Here is a 15,826-nt window from a genome sequence, read left to right on the forward strand (position 1 = left end):
CTGAAGACTTTCATTAACAGACTCAACAGTAAACTATTTATGGGAGGGGTGGGGGGCGGGAAATGATCACCATGCAATACCCTGCCTAGGTTGGAAAAGTATAATTAAAAATAATCGTGACAAACAAGCAAGCTTTTGTTAAAAGCTGAAAGTCATTGTAGTGTATGTAGAGAGATGTAAACATTCAATGTCCTCTCATCTCAGATTTTCAAAAGGAGTTTTTCTATTAAAAAAAAAAGAAGCAGCTTATTTTAAAATAAGAGCACAAAAGGTTGTGGAAGAGCTCCAAGAGTGTGAAAACTGTCTTAGAAACTGTAAACAAAGAATGGTTATCAGTGGGAAATACTTCAAGAATCCCATGGAAACAGACCAAATAATATTTTATGAATTGGCTCCTTTAATCCACATTTTGTAGACCTTCAACCAGCTTTTGGAACACATGTTCTTGGGATTTGCTATTCATAATAGTCAGATTAACCTTGCTCACTATATTAATAGCCTAAATTAAGAGTACTAAATCTGAATGTAGTAGTCTAGAGATAAACTCAGTGTCACACAGGAGTTGTACAGTTTTGGCTTCCTAAGGTTCATATTCATGTACCCCAGGATCCAATTTATTTGCTTTCTTCAGTTCTCAAACTTAGTGGGATCTCATGGAAGCTCAGATGCTTTGTTTTCCCAGATGATCCTAAGAACCAGGATTTCTTTTGAGAAGAAACAAAAATCTTTTACATGGTTACAGAAAAGTTCAGAGCTGGTTTTAGGGGTTTACTTGCATGACAGCAACTCATGTAAGGATTCTAGAAGCAGATACTGAATTATGAAGATACTGAATTGAGAGAGAAGGAAACTGTTTATTTACACCTCTGATCATTTCACTTATTTTAATGCACACCATGGGCAACTGGTGCCACATTAGTCAGGGGGGACACATGCCCCCCCCAGTGACCAGTCAGTGACCAGGAGGGGCCCCCTCCCATGGCCAATCTTGCCAACTTGTGGCTGCAGCGCTTCATGCAGCACTCCCACTGCCTGGCTGGTGCTCGCAGGGGGGTACCGGCATTCCTGCCTGCACCCCTGCCTATTGCCTAAGTGGGGAGCGTGGCCTGTCAGGGGGTGCACATGCACCCCCTACACGTCATCACTGATCCACACTATTTTACCTGACAAACAAAATACAACAATGGTCCACCACCTTCTACCTACCTGGATCTCAACCCTAGTGTTATCCTTCAACTTAGGTCACATTGTGCCCTGCTTGGCACTAGTGTATGTCTTCCAAGAATTTTGTTTCCTAATCAGATTTATGCAACTAAATTGCTGGTAAATACTAATGAACAGAGTTTTAACTCACAGATATATTTAGTTATATGTAGATTAGAAGCATTTTCTTAGTCTTCATGCATACATACATTCCTTTTCCCACATAAATACAGTAGTTACACTACAGAAACATATTTTAAATAAATGTTTATGATTTTTCATTTACGAATTCACAAAATTATGACCCAATACATCTCTACATAGGTATGCTATCATTGTAGAATCTGAGCATCTTGAGTAATTAAAAATGGAAAACACATCTCTTTCCTTCTTCACAGTTTGTGAAGAAAGAAATAGCTTGAATAGCTTAAAAGATGTTGGTTTCTTTGCTGGTTTATGTATGAGTGGTTTTGCTGTAAATGAGAGAGAGAAATATGTTGAGGGAAAGCAAAACTTAAAACAATGCATTTTGCATTGGGTTCCGAGAGTGGTTAGTCCCATGATCATTCTTATTTTCTGCAGATTTCAATACTCTAGGTCCAGGTTTTATGAGAATCTCACCTACTGCCTCACATTTGTCATTACTGGTCAACAGTTTCTTGGTCTAAAACGTGACTGTCTTGGGGGGGAGAGGGAGACTGACTTTTTGGTAGCTAGTTTGGGAAGTTTGTGTGTCAGGCTAGCTGCCTTAGACTGGACTCTTTGTTTAAAGGGATAGCAGCCCAGAAAGCAGAGTGATATGCCAACAGTGTCCTGGACAGACCAGCTGATCAGCTGTGTACTAGGTGGAGCTTTTCTAGTGTGCATGTGGCTTCATCTTAGATGCAACACATGCCCCAACTGAGTCTAATTCTACTAGCATAGAAATATGTAAACCCAGCATAACAATATAGATAAGGATAACAATTTAAATTTTCTGAACATCTAATCACTAGAGATTTTACAACATTCTTATTTTTAATCTACATTAGACATCTCTCCAGTTCTTTTTATTTCCCTAATGGATATTTGCAACATCTCATAATTTAGTATCATCCGTAGATTTAATCAATACTCCCATTTTCACATAATTAATGAAGATGTTAAATATGGGAAAATACAGAGGAAAGGCGGCTATGGAAAAAAAAAAAAAAAAAATCAGTGCAGAACCAAAGCATATTTATGTTAATTGAAAGAGACACCTGCATCTGTAGAAACATCTTTGAACTTGGAAGTTCTAACATGAACTTGAAGAAACTAGTTAATATGGTGCATTAAAAGAAATCTACTTCTTAGGTTTAATTTTTGTTTTCCTCAATATTATATTGTTAAAAGCTTATTTACTACATACACTTAAAGTAAAAATGCATAGTAACATCTCTGCATATACATGCATTTATAACTTGTGGCCCCATATGGCTAAATCTGGAAGAGAATATTTTATTTTACCCTTGAAGATTGCAAGTTCTTCAACCTCAGAACCGTAACACTGGTATTATGCGCTTTAAGATATTTTCTGATGTGTTGTAAGATTTCTCGTTCTTGGGTATGGGCAGAGCATGTCACGGTGCTAAAAGATGCTGACTACTGGAGAAAAGAGAGGAAAATATCTATTTTAAATAATGTAAACTACCTTAAAGATTTCTAAATTAGGTTTTTCTGTACAATGCTGGGCATGGAAAATAAATTGGAAGGTGCTACATATTTAGTACACTTGAAAAAATATTCAGTGTATATTTAATGATTGCATGGATTACAAAAATGTGGAAGAACACAACCAGAAGTTGTCTTTATCAAGCTCCAGATAAGCTAAGCAGCTATTTGTCATAAGGTCTAATCCAGTGAGCAGTGAGGTTAATGATTAGAACCTACAATGTGTAACTGAATGGTATGAAGTGTGCCTCCCCCTTTGAAAAATGGATTATTAAAAGTTAAGATGTTCTAGTCATGGCAGATCTGTCAAACTAACAACGATTTTTGTGCCATCTCCTTAGGAACTTGAAATTTGTAAAAAAAGACTGATCTGATCAACCTCAGGAAACTGCCAGATGTTTCACTTAACCCATTTTGTACAGTTTTAATGTTCTGATGAACATGAGAACTTGTATGTCATTTTCTGACTGCAATGTGTATTATCCCAACATGTCATTTACAGTTATTGCTTTTTTATTCTATGTTTTCTCTGTAATTACCACAGAGAAAGAGATTGCTATGCACACAACTAACAATATTCATTTATAAACTACTTACTTCTATACCATCACATTCCATTATACTTCTAAAGACCAAGCTCTTCAGGAAATATCATCCCATCAAAACAAACACAGCAGTTCCAAATAAGGCACTGAAAAGGATAGTACACTAGGGTCAAGTGCTTATTTCAATGAAAAAAAACCAAACCCCCCCCCCCCCCCCCCACTTTCCTGATGGAATAACAGGGACATCATGGAACCCATTCCAGTTAGTTTTTTTCAAAATAGACATCAAGCTAAGTCTGGATTTAATGGATAGAAGTGTTTATTAACTGCTTCCTACCTTCCAGCTTCTAACCATCACTACAAATTTGTTTAGATAAATGGAGCACTTCAAAATTTATACCATTTATATAATGGAACACACGAATCATAACATAAGCAGGGGCTGCCAACTATTACAGGGAAAAGCTTTGCTAGCTTTGTTGAAATTAAAGTTAAAAAATAGTCATGTACATTTTGGAGTATTTAACTTTCTGCCACAAAAATTCACTTGCACTCCAGCTCTCTTCCTCCTTTCATACATGAAGATTTTTTAAAGGAAAGGTTTTTTGTTTTTTTTTTTTAAGGTAATGAACTACAGCTACAAGTAGAAGGAAGACACTAACTCCTCCCCCCTGCCAAAAAATGCATCTTCAGTACTGGAAGTAGGAAAGGTTGAAAAGGAATGAGGTTGAAAATAGCTGATTAAAGGATAAGATAAAGAGGAGCAGGAGCCCTTTGTTTCCTACTCTGCTAGTCCATGATCTTGTCGGAGAGTACATTTGACTGAGAATGAGGAAAACCAGGTTCTAAAATGCTTTGGAGCAGCTCACACATGCTTCACTTGATGCCTTTATCCTAGACACATGGCAACCATATCTCTACGGTTGGATCATCATACTGTTCCTTCCTATTGTTGTGTTTCTATACCTGGGGCTGACCGAGGGTGTACAAGGACATACAGAATATTTTAATATGAGGTATATCTAATATAACAGACTCCGGGTGTCACAGGTGTAATAAAAACCATTAATGAATACAAGAGTCACTACAAATGATGTGTACCTCTTTTCGCTGAAAGAGATAGTTGTTATACAGACACATTCAAACACTCCCTTTAAATGAACACATGTACAATATGACAACTTAAAAAAGGACGGGAGGAAAAAATGAAGAAGAGAAAAAGAAAGGGCGGGGGAAAGAGGGGAAAGCTTCCTAAAAGGGAGAAAGTAAAAATTTTCCTTATAGTTAGATGTATTTGTATGGTGTCCTCCCTTGTATCGTTAAGGTATTAAAGACGCTCCCACAAGCTAACAACAAATATAATGTGTTGGGTAATATTATGCTCTTAGCAATGTGTATACAATTTAAGTAAAATATACTATCAAGGCTGGAAAACCAAATCCCTCTGAAACATTATCAAATGCAAAAAGTGGTAAATCAATTCAGCCAAAAATCAGTGCACCATGAAAACAAAAATTAAGAGGCCGCTTACTTAAGATCTCTGTATGACTCAAAGTATTGGTATCCTGTTGAGAACTATAAGTTTGCCTACAGTCCCTTGTCTTACTAAGTTATTGACTAGCTGTCTCAATCGCCTGATTGGTTAGACAACACTTATTCTTTCATGCAACGCTTGAATATATATTGTAGCTTTCTGCTCTGCTCAACAATAGCTATATCAACTGACAGCTAATTGTTATGAGTTTGGACTACATAGTTTAATCAACCTACAATGAATATATGTATCATATCTATCCACCTTCACCAACACACACAATATCATCAAAATAATTGTTAGTTTTTTAGATGACTCATAATGACACTTCACCATTATTTTCTATTTGTTTTTATATCAATTTCTACATTTATTTCTGAAGTATGGCATAGTGAAGGGCTGTCCAACCAGTGGCTTGCAAGGGATTAAATTACAGCCCACAGGCTCCCACCCAGGTGCTGTTCCTCCCAGGTACAACAGCATCCAGGGGCTTCAGGCTCCCCCTCCCTGCCCAGGGGCAAGACAGTACCGTAACAGGGCAGCCTTCAGTGAAGTGGGGGAGCTAAGGGTGAGCCAGGGTATGGCAGGAAACAGCAGCAGCAGGGTGCACAGTGCAGCAGAAGGGCACCCAGGAGCATGCTGCAGTGGCAGAGGTGCCTGAGAACAGGATGTAGCAGTGGAGGTGCATGGAGCAGCATGGAAGCACAGGGTGCAACAGGGGTGGGAGGGAGGGTATATGGCCCCTGGAGCCCTTGCTAGTGCGTCCTAAGAAGCTTGCAACAACCAGCCACTTAGAAGTCAGACAGTCCCAGTGCAATAGATCTTCAAACCTGGAAAGAGCTTTTCCTTCAAAATACTATGTCAGATCTTTGCTTGGATAGGGTTGGGAAGCATTTATCCCTGAATAAGAAGGATTTTGCCACTTTAAACCAATAAACACATTGAATTTTCATGAAATCCTCTAGTCTTTTAATACTACAAATCAATAGGATCCTGGATACAATGTGTCAAATAAGCCATTGTGGCTTATGGCATCAATAATACATGCTTCAAAAACACGTAATATTAATGCATTAGAACAACATATTTGATGATCACCTAACAAAGTAAATAAAATGTCTATGTGTATTCTTGCAAACCCAATGTGTTCATCTGCCCATCTGTGTACTGATTTACAGAATCAAGACTATGAATTTGATAAAAACATACAAAGATTACTGATACAGAAAACAAAGTCCTTTCTTCATCAAAGCTTTTATCTACTAGATCTGATTTTCAGGTGAAGCTCCTCAGTTAAGGCTCTTCAAGGAAGTGGTTTTAAGTGAAAATTGCTCTCTCTCTATTACAAATAACAATAGATAGCCACAGACTGGAGTGAATTTATAGCTGTATATCACTCCTGGGACTCTGCTTCTGTTCATAAACAACTAAGATACACTCTCATGGTTTATGCTGTTAGCAGAGTCCCTAGAGGGACTTAAAACTTTGTATTCATGCACCAACCATCCATTATGTTATATATTTTAGATGATGAAATAAACACCCAAGAGATATATTTTCAAAGAACTACTACAGGGGTTTTATCTCCGTGACTCCCATTGACTTGAATGACGTACGTGGTTAAACGCTTTGCCATGCTTTGAAAATTTACTTTAAGATACTTACCAATGTAGTAATATAATACCAATTAAGTTCTAATGTCCCTCCCTCAGGCAGCATTGTCTAATTTACGTGCCTGATTTTGCCATCTTACTCACTCCTTTTCTGCAAGTGGTTCCATAAAAATCAACATGATTATTTGCAAAGTAAGACACTGGAGAATCAGGTGGCAGAATTGGTTTTTATACTTTATTACAATTACATCCAAAAAGACAATGGGATTGTCTTCTTAAAGATTATCTGCTGTGATACTTAGGCAGTTTGTTTCAATTTGAGAAAGAACTGAAAATCTACATCTGCAGAAGGCTGGAGTTTTTCTGTTCTTGGAAACCTTAACAGAAAGACTGCAGGTTTTGTCAGGACTGCTCCAATCTTCTGGGGCAGACCTGCATTCCAAACTGCAGCACCAGGGTTAAGTACAGATGGTCAAAATCAGTTCAGTCTCTGCAGGTTAGTCTAAGCTGCAGAGATTGAACTGGCAAGCAAGTTAAACATAAAGTTAGACATTCGCTTTTGACTCAGGAAATGCAGGCACATTCTTTCAGTGATTCCAAACAGAAGCTGGGGGGCACTATAGCACAACTCCCTCCCAACCTGCGGGCTCCAAGGCTTTTCCCCGCTCCCTGCTCCAGAGAGGGGGTATGGCCAAGCCCCAGCCCAGAGCTAGCTGGAGAGTCTGCCAGAGGGGAGGGGGCAGGAGGAGAGGGTGGCAGCCCCTGCCAGACTGAGGAGGGGGTGAGCGAGGAAAAAGGTAATGGCACTGAATTCATAAAAGCTTGAACAAGAATAGTTCTCTCTGAAGTGAGCATGTATTGAACAGAAGGAAACAACCCTGTGGAGTCCTGCTGGCTGTGATCATGGACTACAAATCCCTGAGGCACCTGGAAGCAGGAAGAGGAAGTAATGAGCAACCTTGCAGAGCCCTGCTGGTGTGGGTCTGGACTACAAATCCTAGAGACCTCAGGGGCAGCAGGAAGTAGTAGTAAACACACAGCCTATGCTGGGGGACTGTGATTTAACTTGAACCAGGAAGGGGTCTGGGATAGAAGTTTCATAAACCAGTTTGACCCAAATCAGTTATGTCTGATACTATATTTAATCAGGCTTATCTTAAACCAGTTTCAGTCATTTTGAGGGTGGTTTATCTACACTGAGCTGCTGTTTTGTTTTGTTACAGGCTTAAACCAGTTTCTGAAGACTTAAACCACTTTAGGTATAACTTCTGTCCCTAGCCCCAGATGTTTAAAAGAAATCAAGATCAGTTTCAGGTGATGCCAAACAGTACGATGGCATTATGATTTAATCTCATGACACCTGTGTTTGACAGGCCAATACAGTGACAAGTGCCATGACATTACAAGGTAGATATATAGGTGATAAATATAAAAATAGTTGCAACTTTGGTCCCAAGAGCCATTCCTTGCACTCACAAGCAAACAATTATCTGGGATAGGCTCACCTCTTCCTAAAATCAATACTTCAGGAGAGAGACAGCAACTCTTACAGTCAGTGCTAATATACTTTTTCCTCACTCCAAATCCAATAATCTGTTTTATTCTTTGCACCCATTTCAAATTTTTTTTTAATAGTGGAAGTCTTGACTGTATTTGAAATCATACCCCTTTTTTCAATGAAAAGCAACAAGTGACATCTCTTTTCCACAGTTTATGCTAACACCACAGTGCTTGTATTCCGTTTAAATCCACCTCTGAAGGTATTTTAGTAGTATTAGAGAATAGAAGCCCATTCTGCCCAAGTAATGAACATCATCATCATCATAAGAATAATAACAACAACAACAACAACAATACTGCCACTCACCAGAGAACTATGTTCTTCCCCTGGTGGGAATTCCACATTCAGCCACTATGGGCCTTTATGTTGCACTCTCTTGTTTCTCTGTTTTTACAGCACACACAGGCCTTTGGAGCAATATTGACTTAGGTCCTGTGTCTCTCACCTGTGCTCATGTCCTGTAAGGGGTGGAGAGGGGGGAAAAGACATTAGAAATTAACCTTGAGAAGACCAGCATTAAATTTCTGTAGTAAACTACTGTGAAATTAAATGAAATACTTGCCCTTTATTACGCTACTTTCCACGACCTCAACATTCCTTCATGGAAAGAACATGGAAAACAAATTCAGGAGGTAGAATGTGTACCTATGACATTTGCAGTGAAAGTAGAGTTCTGTCACAATAGCCATCTTAAGTTTTTTTTGTGTGCTTTTGTATATTCACGTGATTCTTCTCATTATAGATAAAAGCATATAAATGTGGGGAAAAAGGGCTCATGCTTTAGATCTCCTGATCCACACATAAAAAGCAGCATCAATTTTAATAATTAAAGGAATCCAGTCAGTCTTCACAGGCCAATAATTCTTTGTTTCAAAACAAATAATATCGTTCTCTGCTACAAACAAGAGAATAACACTGCTCTCTTTGTTAAGTCAGAGTACTTATTGTGTGTGGTGGGAAGCAAGATAGCATGTATTATAAAATTCTCTCAAGTTACTTGCTTGCAATGGCTTCTGACTTCAGATTTTAAGCATGATCATATAAAAATTTGATTCATGTTATTTTTCTGCCCAGCAGCTAAGAAATTAGTGGAAATTGCATTAGGAAAAAAATTAGTTTCCTCTAATGGTTTTCCACAAAATAGCTCCTCTCAGATGCTATACTGCTTATGGAGGTTTTTCGTAATGAAGAATGGACAGCTGCACTAGTTTGGATTCCTAATGTTCAAAGTAATTTAATACCAACTACGATTCCTGAAAGCCTTCTAAATTTCCTACAAATCCAAATTCAATTACCTAGTAGGAACTAATCAGTGACTACACATGCATTTTCTTGGTACCTAGGACACTGCTCAAAGCAACAAAAACCACATCACTTTCGAGCATTTTTCTCCAGCAGGGAAGCCAAAAATACAAGAACCACCAGAGACTGAAATTTCTGAATACAAATCTGTTCCTCTATTACTTGTCTTGCCAGCTGAAAAACTTGAAGAAGAAAAGAGAGGCAAAGCAGGAAAAGGAAGAGCTACACAAAGTAAAGCAAGAAGTGATAGCTCCACAGCAACAGGGAACAGTTTAAACAGGAGGAGACAGTGGGTGCATCTACACATGTGCATTACTGTAGGCTAATTAGCTCCACAGAAAAGCATCACCATCTACAGTGCGCCAATATTAGGGCACAGTAAATTAATTAACTCTGCCTTGGTATAGTACTGTCAGGAATAATACTATCTTATGGTAGAGTACTTTACTGCACTGAAATGCACATGTAAACAGTTACTGTGAGTGTAAATTGTGTCCAGGCAGCCTAGCAAGCTGGGTGCCTGTTCTACCCCAGCTCAAACTGCTCCTGTCCTAGAGGCATGTATAGACAATGCGCCTGGTAGCAGTTGACTCTGGCTCGAACTGCTCCAGAGTTTATTGCATCACATTAATTGCATGTGTAGATGCACCCAGTGAAACGCATTGACCTGGGCTATTGCTGGGTTTCCATACTAGGAACTATAAGTAGGGACTTACCTAAGTCACAGTTTTGTGGATTTTGCAGAAGCCACAAAATATGGGATTACCTGCAAAATCTGCAAAAAACAAGTTTTTAAAAGATTTTATTAAGTCTTCTCTTCCCGGTGGACCTCACAAGCCACCCAGGAGAGGAAGACATTGATTGGTGGGGCAACATGAAGAGGGAGGCAGACAGGATAGCAGCTGCCCCTCCCCACCTCCGGGCCTCCTCCCCTAATCAGCACTGAGGGGTGAGGCCAGACAAAGGGCAGCCGGCAGTCAAGATGGCGGTTACCCCTTAGTCCAAGATGCTGAGACCGCATCCAACACCAAGATGTTGGGACCGCATCAAGATAAGGGGCAGGAGATGGAGCAATGGCTGTTCAGTGGCTTTCATCATGGCTTTTCTGGGGAAATGTAAAGACAGAGCAGAAGGAAGCAAAATCAAAGATCATAGCCTAGGATGAAAAGAAGTGGCTGAATGATAACAACTATGACTTAATTTTGTAATAACAAAACTAAGAGTGTTATAGACCTAAGTACCCTTTCATCAGTCACCAAAATTTAGGATTTGAGTGGGGGGTGAGGAGGAAAGTCTCAACTGCTAGGTTTCCAATTTGGAAATATCAGCAGCTAAAACGTGTAGACAGTCAGGATAATACAAACTGGATAAGACCAAACTAGCCCATCACACTTTTATTACAAAAAGATAGCAAAAGTTTTACAGGGTACTTAGCAAGGGAATGCTGCACTACCAGTGTCAACGAAGTAGCTGAAGGGAGAAAAAGTGAGAGAATATGGCAGAGTCAGACAGTTTGCCATTTGTCATTGTCTAAACTCATCAGTGATATGGGATTATGGGAGAAACTAACTGAAAGGCAAAGAGCTTTATTGGAACATTGAAAATTATATTAAAGACAGATTTGCTGCAATACACTTATGGAAAATTAATGTTTCCTCTGAAGCTGCAAGAAAGGCACGAGGAGGCCTTAGGTCTTTCAGCTAGATTTATTTATCATATCTCCACCTTGTTTGGGATATGATGTGGAGTGCCCTGGGCTCCTAGAAGGCAGGCAAGGATGATATATTATTTTACATGGACAGGACCCAGAAGGTTGGCATCATCCTTCCATATCCAGAAGCTGAGAAACATTCCCAGTTGTTCTTCTTCTCCTGCAACAACACTATTTGGAGGTTGATATTTTCAAGATAAATACACCTGCGCTTTGCAGGTGGAGGGTGGTGGGGGGAAAAGACACGGAGAACTTCTGCACTATTCTTGCTCTCCGTTGAGGAACTAGATGATTCCTGTTCTTTCCACCTCATGCACAGATGATCTGCCTCTGTTTGAAGCAAAACACAGCTCTGATTTCCCAAACTCCCAATAACTTAAAGTTTAAGCAACTTGCAGCAGATGATGGCCTATAGGTTTTCACTGTTGGAAGCTCTGCTATGGAGAAGCTTCACGCATCAGCCTCAACAGCCTCCTAAACTCCATGGCACAAGATCTTCTAAATTCAGCAGGTGTCAAATTCCTAACTAGCTCTGCAGTTTACCTTCAGGCTGGAGTCCTGCAGAATTTATAAGCTTCACACAATTCAACACTCCCAACTATTTAAAACCTCTGTTTGGCATAGGTTTTGGATGTCCAAACAAAACCCTCCTAAATCAGACTTTCCTGTGCTGTCCCCACACATTTATCTCCTCTACTGTCGTAGAGGACAGACCAGATTCCTTGGTATTACAGCCCTCCTGACACCTCAATAACTGTCCTAGAGAGATATCTGCTCCTACACCTATCCTGATCTCAGCTGGACTGCAAAAAGGGCCCTGATTATAACAACTCCTCAGCCTATCCATGTCACTGAACTGTACTAAACTTGTTCTGCTAGCCCACCATAGTCTGGCTCAGAAAGAATTAACCTACCCCAACGTTGAAAGTACAGGGATACAGCAACAGCCAGTCTTGTTGCCACATACCCCACCTTTTGCCTAACAGGAGTTCTGGTATGTTCATATGTCTGACTTTATACTTGCAGCACAGCAGCAACCTAAACTCAGCGAGCAGGAAGTGCTACATCTTTTGCTTGCACATCCTTACCCTCTCTTCTTCCCCCATTGGGGATTCTAGCCTTGCTCACCCATCTGAGTGCTTTCTTGATTGCAGGCCAGTGCCAACACTAAGCAACACTTCAAAGACTGAGTACCTATGGCCTGCAGCCAAAATGTGGGGAATAAAATGCTTTCTGTGGGAAATATAATTTGCAAACAGCATTAAAAAAAACCACACACACAGAAATGTGGATTAGTTGTCTAGTATAGGGTTGAAAGTGCCTGGCAACTTGCACTATGCATGGGGCCTTGTGTGGGATCAAGATGTTCATACGTTAATTGTATGCCTGCGTGTAATGGGCAAATACAAAAAGGTTGTTCCACCCCCAGATGAAGTGATGTATATTGCAACTGCTTTAGCAGAGGGGCCATATTTTTGTCAATTTTTTATACTGCACAAAGCACACTGTCAGCTTTCAACAACTAAAACAATACTATTGTGGAAGGCAGGGACCGATTAATGCATAGGAAAACTAGACACTTGCCTAGGGCCCTGAGCTCCAGGGGGCCCAGTCCTTCCCTCTGCAGCAGTGGTGTGAATGGCCCCATCTGCCTTCCTTCCCCTCCCCTCTAGGAAGCAGCTGCCATGGCTGCGATGCTGGCAGTGGTGACTCCAAGCCTCACCCACCACAGGTGGCAGCACCAGGGTGGGGAGAGGGGGTCTTGACTGGCCCAGGGCCCACAAGTTTGTTTGCCAAGGGCCCACTAAAGGGTTTATCTGACCCTGGGGGCAGGAGTCACCACAGAGCACTGTTATGCATAGTTTCATGACTTATCACGTGAGCAAGTTTTCAGTCTGCAAAGAAATGCAGTATTCCTGTTGGTTTTGTTACAAACTGGCCCCTTGAAAGAAGCTGCGGCAAACTGCAAGGTATTCTTCTTGCCCTATTCTAGGTCTGAAAGTCATTTCAGAGTTATTAGAGGATGGCTTCATGGGAACTGATCACTGAGATTCCTAGAAGGGGAGTGTATTTTTTAATGTATTTTTTAAAGGTGTTATAACTAATTTTCTTCAGCTGTATCTGTGGGCTATGGGTGCCTTGTATGCTTAATCAGTACTCCTAGAAGCAATACTCTGGTCAGTTGGCTAATAGGTGGTATTGCTCCTAGGAGTGCTGATTCAGCAAAGGGGCCTGGCAGACTAGCACTAGCACTAATAAATATGACTGCTGTGAAGGATAGTTATACAGAGGTTCAATGCTGCTCTTCTACTAATGTGTAAGTACCAGAAGATGAAACTTATCATGTTCCACAGGTATGAATATAGAGAAAAGCCTCAGGAAGGAGACCAAAGTTTTGCTTCTTGAAGTTACTGACATTAATTAGCCCCTACCTACAGTTCAGAATATGTTGCCTCCTACCACTGCCACCCCTGCATACTAGTGCAAATGCGTTCTTCAATTATGCATTCTGTGAAAGGGAAGAAAAACAAAAGTATTTACGTGAATGCAAGATGACCTGAAACGTAAGATGATCCCCCCAATAATTAGATTTAATACATGGAAAATTATAATAAATCTATAGATTTTCCATATGTAGAATCTAATTATTGGGGATCATCCTGAATGAGCAACCCCCACTACTACAGGTGGTAGGGGGGTCAGACAGTGAAGGAAGCAGTAGGAAGACACATAGTAGGGCAGGTCATGGGGGGCAATAATGGGGTAAGCAGTGGGAGGTGGTGGGGGACAGGCAGGAAAGGGCAAGGCAGTGTAGAAATGGTAGGGCAGGCACTGAGAGGCAAGCAGCTTGCCCCTTACTGCCTGAAACCCCCTCCACTTACCTCCCATCATGGGCAACTGGTGCTGCCTTAGTCAGGGGTGAGGGTACATGCCCCTCCTGCAACCAGTCCCACTGACTGGGGGGGTGAGGGGGGAGGTCAGTCCCCTGTGGGCAATCCTGCGGAAGGGGGGGTAGGGTGGAATCTCGCAACGGTCAATTGCTGCAGCCACTTCCAGGAGTGGCCGTGGCTGCTTCTGGGAGCAAGCAGTGGCCTGGAAGTGGCTGTAGCGATCAGCTGGTGCTTGTAGGGGGGGCCACTGGCTGTCCTGTCTGCCCCCCTGTCCATTGCTTAAGCAGCAAATGCGGCCAGTTTGGGGGTGCACCAGCACTCTCCCATTGTGCCTTCCCCCACTGCAGCCTCTGGCTCCCTCTTCCCCTGTTACCCCCCTCCATGCTGCTTCTGCTCCCCACAGCTTCAGGTCCCCGCACCTCCTTCTTCCACACCTCCACCAAAGTGTCTTCCCCTGACCTTATCTTTGGTCTCAGCTGGCAGGCTCTGTCCCTGCTACAGCCCGGGGCATGGAGCATAGCTCCAACCCAGCCCTATAACAGCAGTGTGGAGCCATCACTGCTGCTACATGGCTGGGCTGGAGCACATGCTCCAAACTGCAGCAAGGACAGAGCTTGCTGGCACAGAGCAAGAGTAAAGAGAAGTGCAGCAGTGGAGAGAGGAGAGAGGGAGAAACAATGTGGAGGACAAGAGACTGGGGGCTGCAGGAGAGGAGTGGTGGGGCTTACACTGGCACTGGGGGGAGAGGAAGGCAGTAGTTGTGGCTCTGTCTCCAGCTCGGGTCCCAACCCCTGGTGGCGTATGCAGCTGCAGCCTGCCCCCCCCCCCCCACTTTATGCTTGATTGTAAGGTGAGGGGCTTTTTCCACCCCCATGTTAAATTTTGGGGGGGGGGGGTGACCTCATCTTCTAATTGAGTAAATACAGTAGTTGGAAAGCATCCATTCTACTATACTATAACTAATAGTTTAGAATCCTTCCTGGGCCAAAATCTGCTAGGTGAGGAAGGGTGGGACAGTCAGGGAACCAGTGTCTGCTTCAATTATCAGGCTAGTCCTCATGGCTGTTCTGATGTACAACACCAAACTATAGTGCACATGAGGACTAGGTATCAGCTGTGAACTAGCTGGGTAGAGCCAGGTCTGCAGCTCCCTGGCCCTATTGCATTTCCCCAAGTGTGTTCTTTATGGCCTGTGCCCTGGAAAGTTTTATTGACTAAAGTTCAGTTCTGTCAACAGAAGTATGCAGGTATCTGCACAAAATGCTCTTAGGTTAATAAAACCTCTGGGTGTTCATGCACATGCTCCAGGAGGTGCGCGGGGGGGGGGGGGGGGGGAGGAGGAGGGAGAGGCACTTGATTAGTGCAGTATTGAGAGCCAGGCTAATTAAAAGAGCCTGGAGTGTCACACGTACCTGTGTCCCCATGCTGAAAAATGGCAACTGGGCGCTATGAACTAAAGCTCATTGAACAAGCTTTAAAATGCCCCACTGTCATTTTTCAGCATAGGGACACTGATACACATGATGATGACGACATCTGCTAGAGTACAGTCATTACAGCGTATCGGAGCAGCCTCCCCGCACGTGTATAGGAGCCCTCAGATTTCTTTTAGCTGAATAATAACACCTCTCCAAGTGACTGATGAATGACAGCCAGAGAGCATGTAGTGATCCTCTACAACAGCAATCTCACAATTCCTCTAGTGCTCAGGACATGCGTTTGAACTCCACTGCCCAAAATTCAAACCAAGAAAAAGCCCATCTACATTCCCATT

General features: G+C 41.9%; 1 protein-coding gene across 10 annotated transcripts in view; it reads right to left on the minus strand.

Annotated features, from left to right (window-relative positions):
* Positions 1 to 15,826, minus strand: part of SEMA6D (semaphorin 6D) — a 352,602-nt gene that overhangs the window by 266,316 nt on the left and 70,460 nt on the right. For 9 of the 10 annotated variants that reach the window (XM_019477621.2, XM_059714661.1, XM_059714668.1 and 6 more), the window contains one exon: positions 8,455 to 8,606. The exons of the other annotated variant lie outside the window; for it this stretch is intronic. The gene's annotated coding sequence lies outside the window, so the exon portion shown is untranslated. The remainder of the gene's footprint in view (positions 1 to 8,454; positions 8,607 to 15,826) is intronic. 10 annotated transcript variants of the gene reach the window in all.

The sequence above is a fragment of the Alligator mississippiensis genome, chromosome 11 (assembly GCF_030867095.1).
Source record: "Alligator mississippiensis isolate rAllMis1 chromosome 11, rAllMis1, whole genome shotgun sequence".
In the NCBI taxonomy this organism is placed as follows: domain Eukaryota; kingdom Metazoa; phylum Chordata; order Crocodylia; family Alligatoridae; genus Alligator; species Alligator mississippiensis.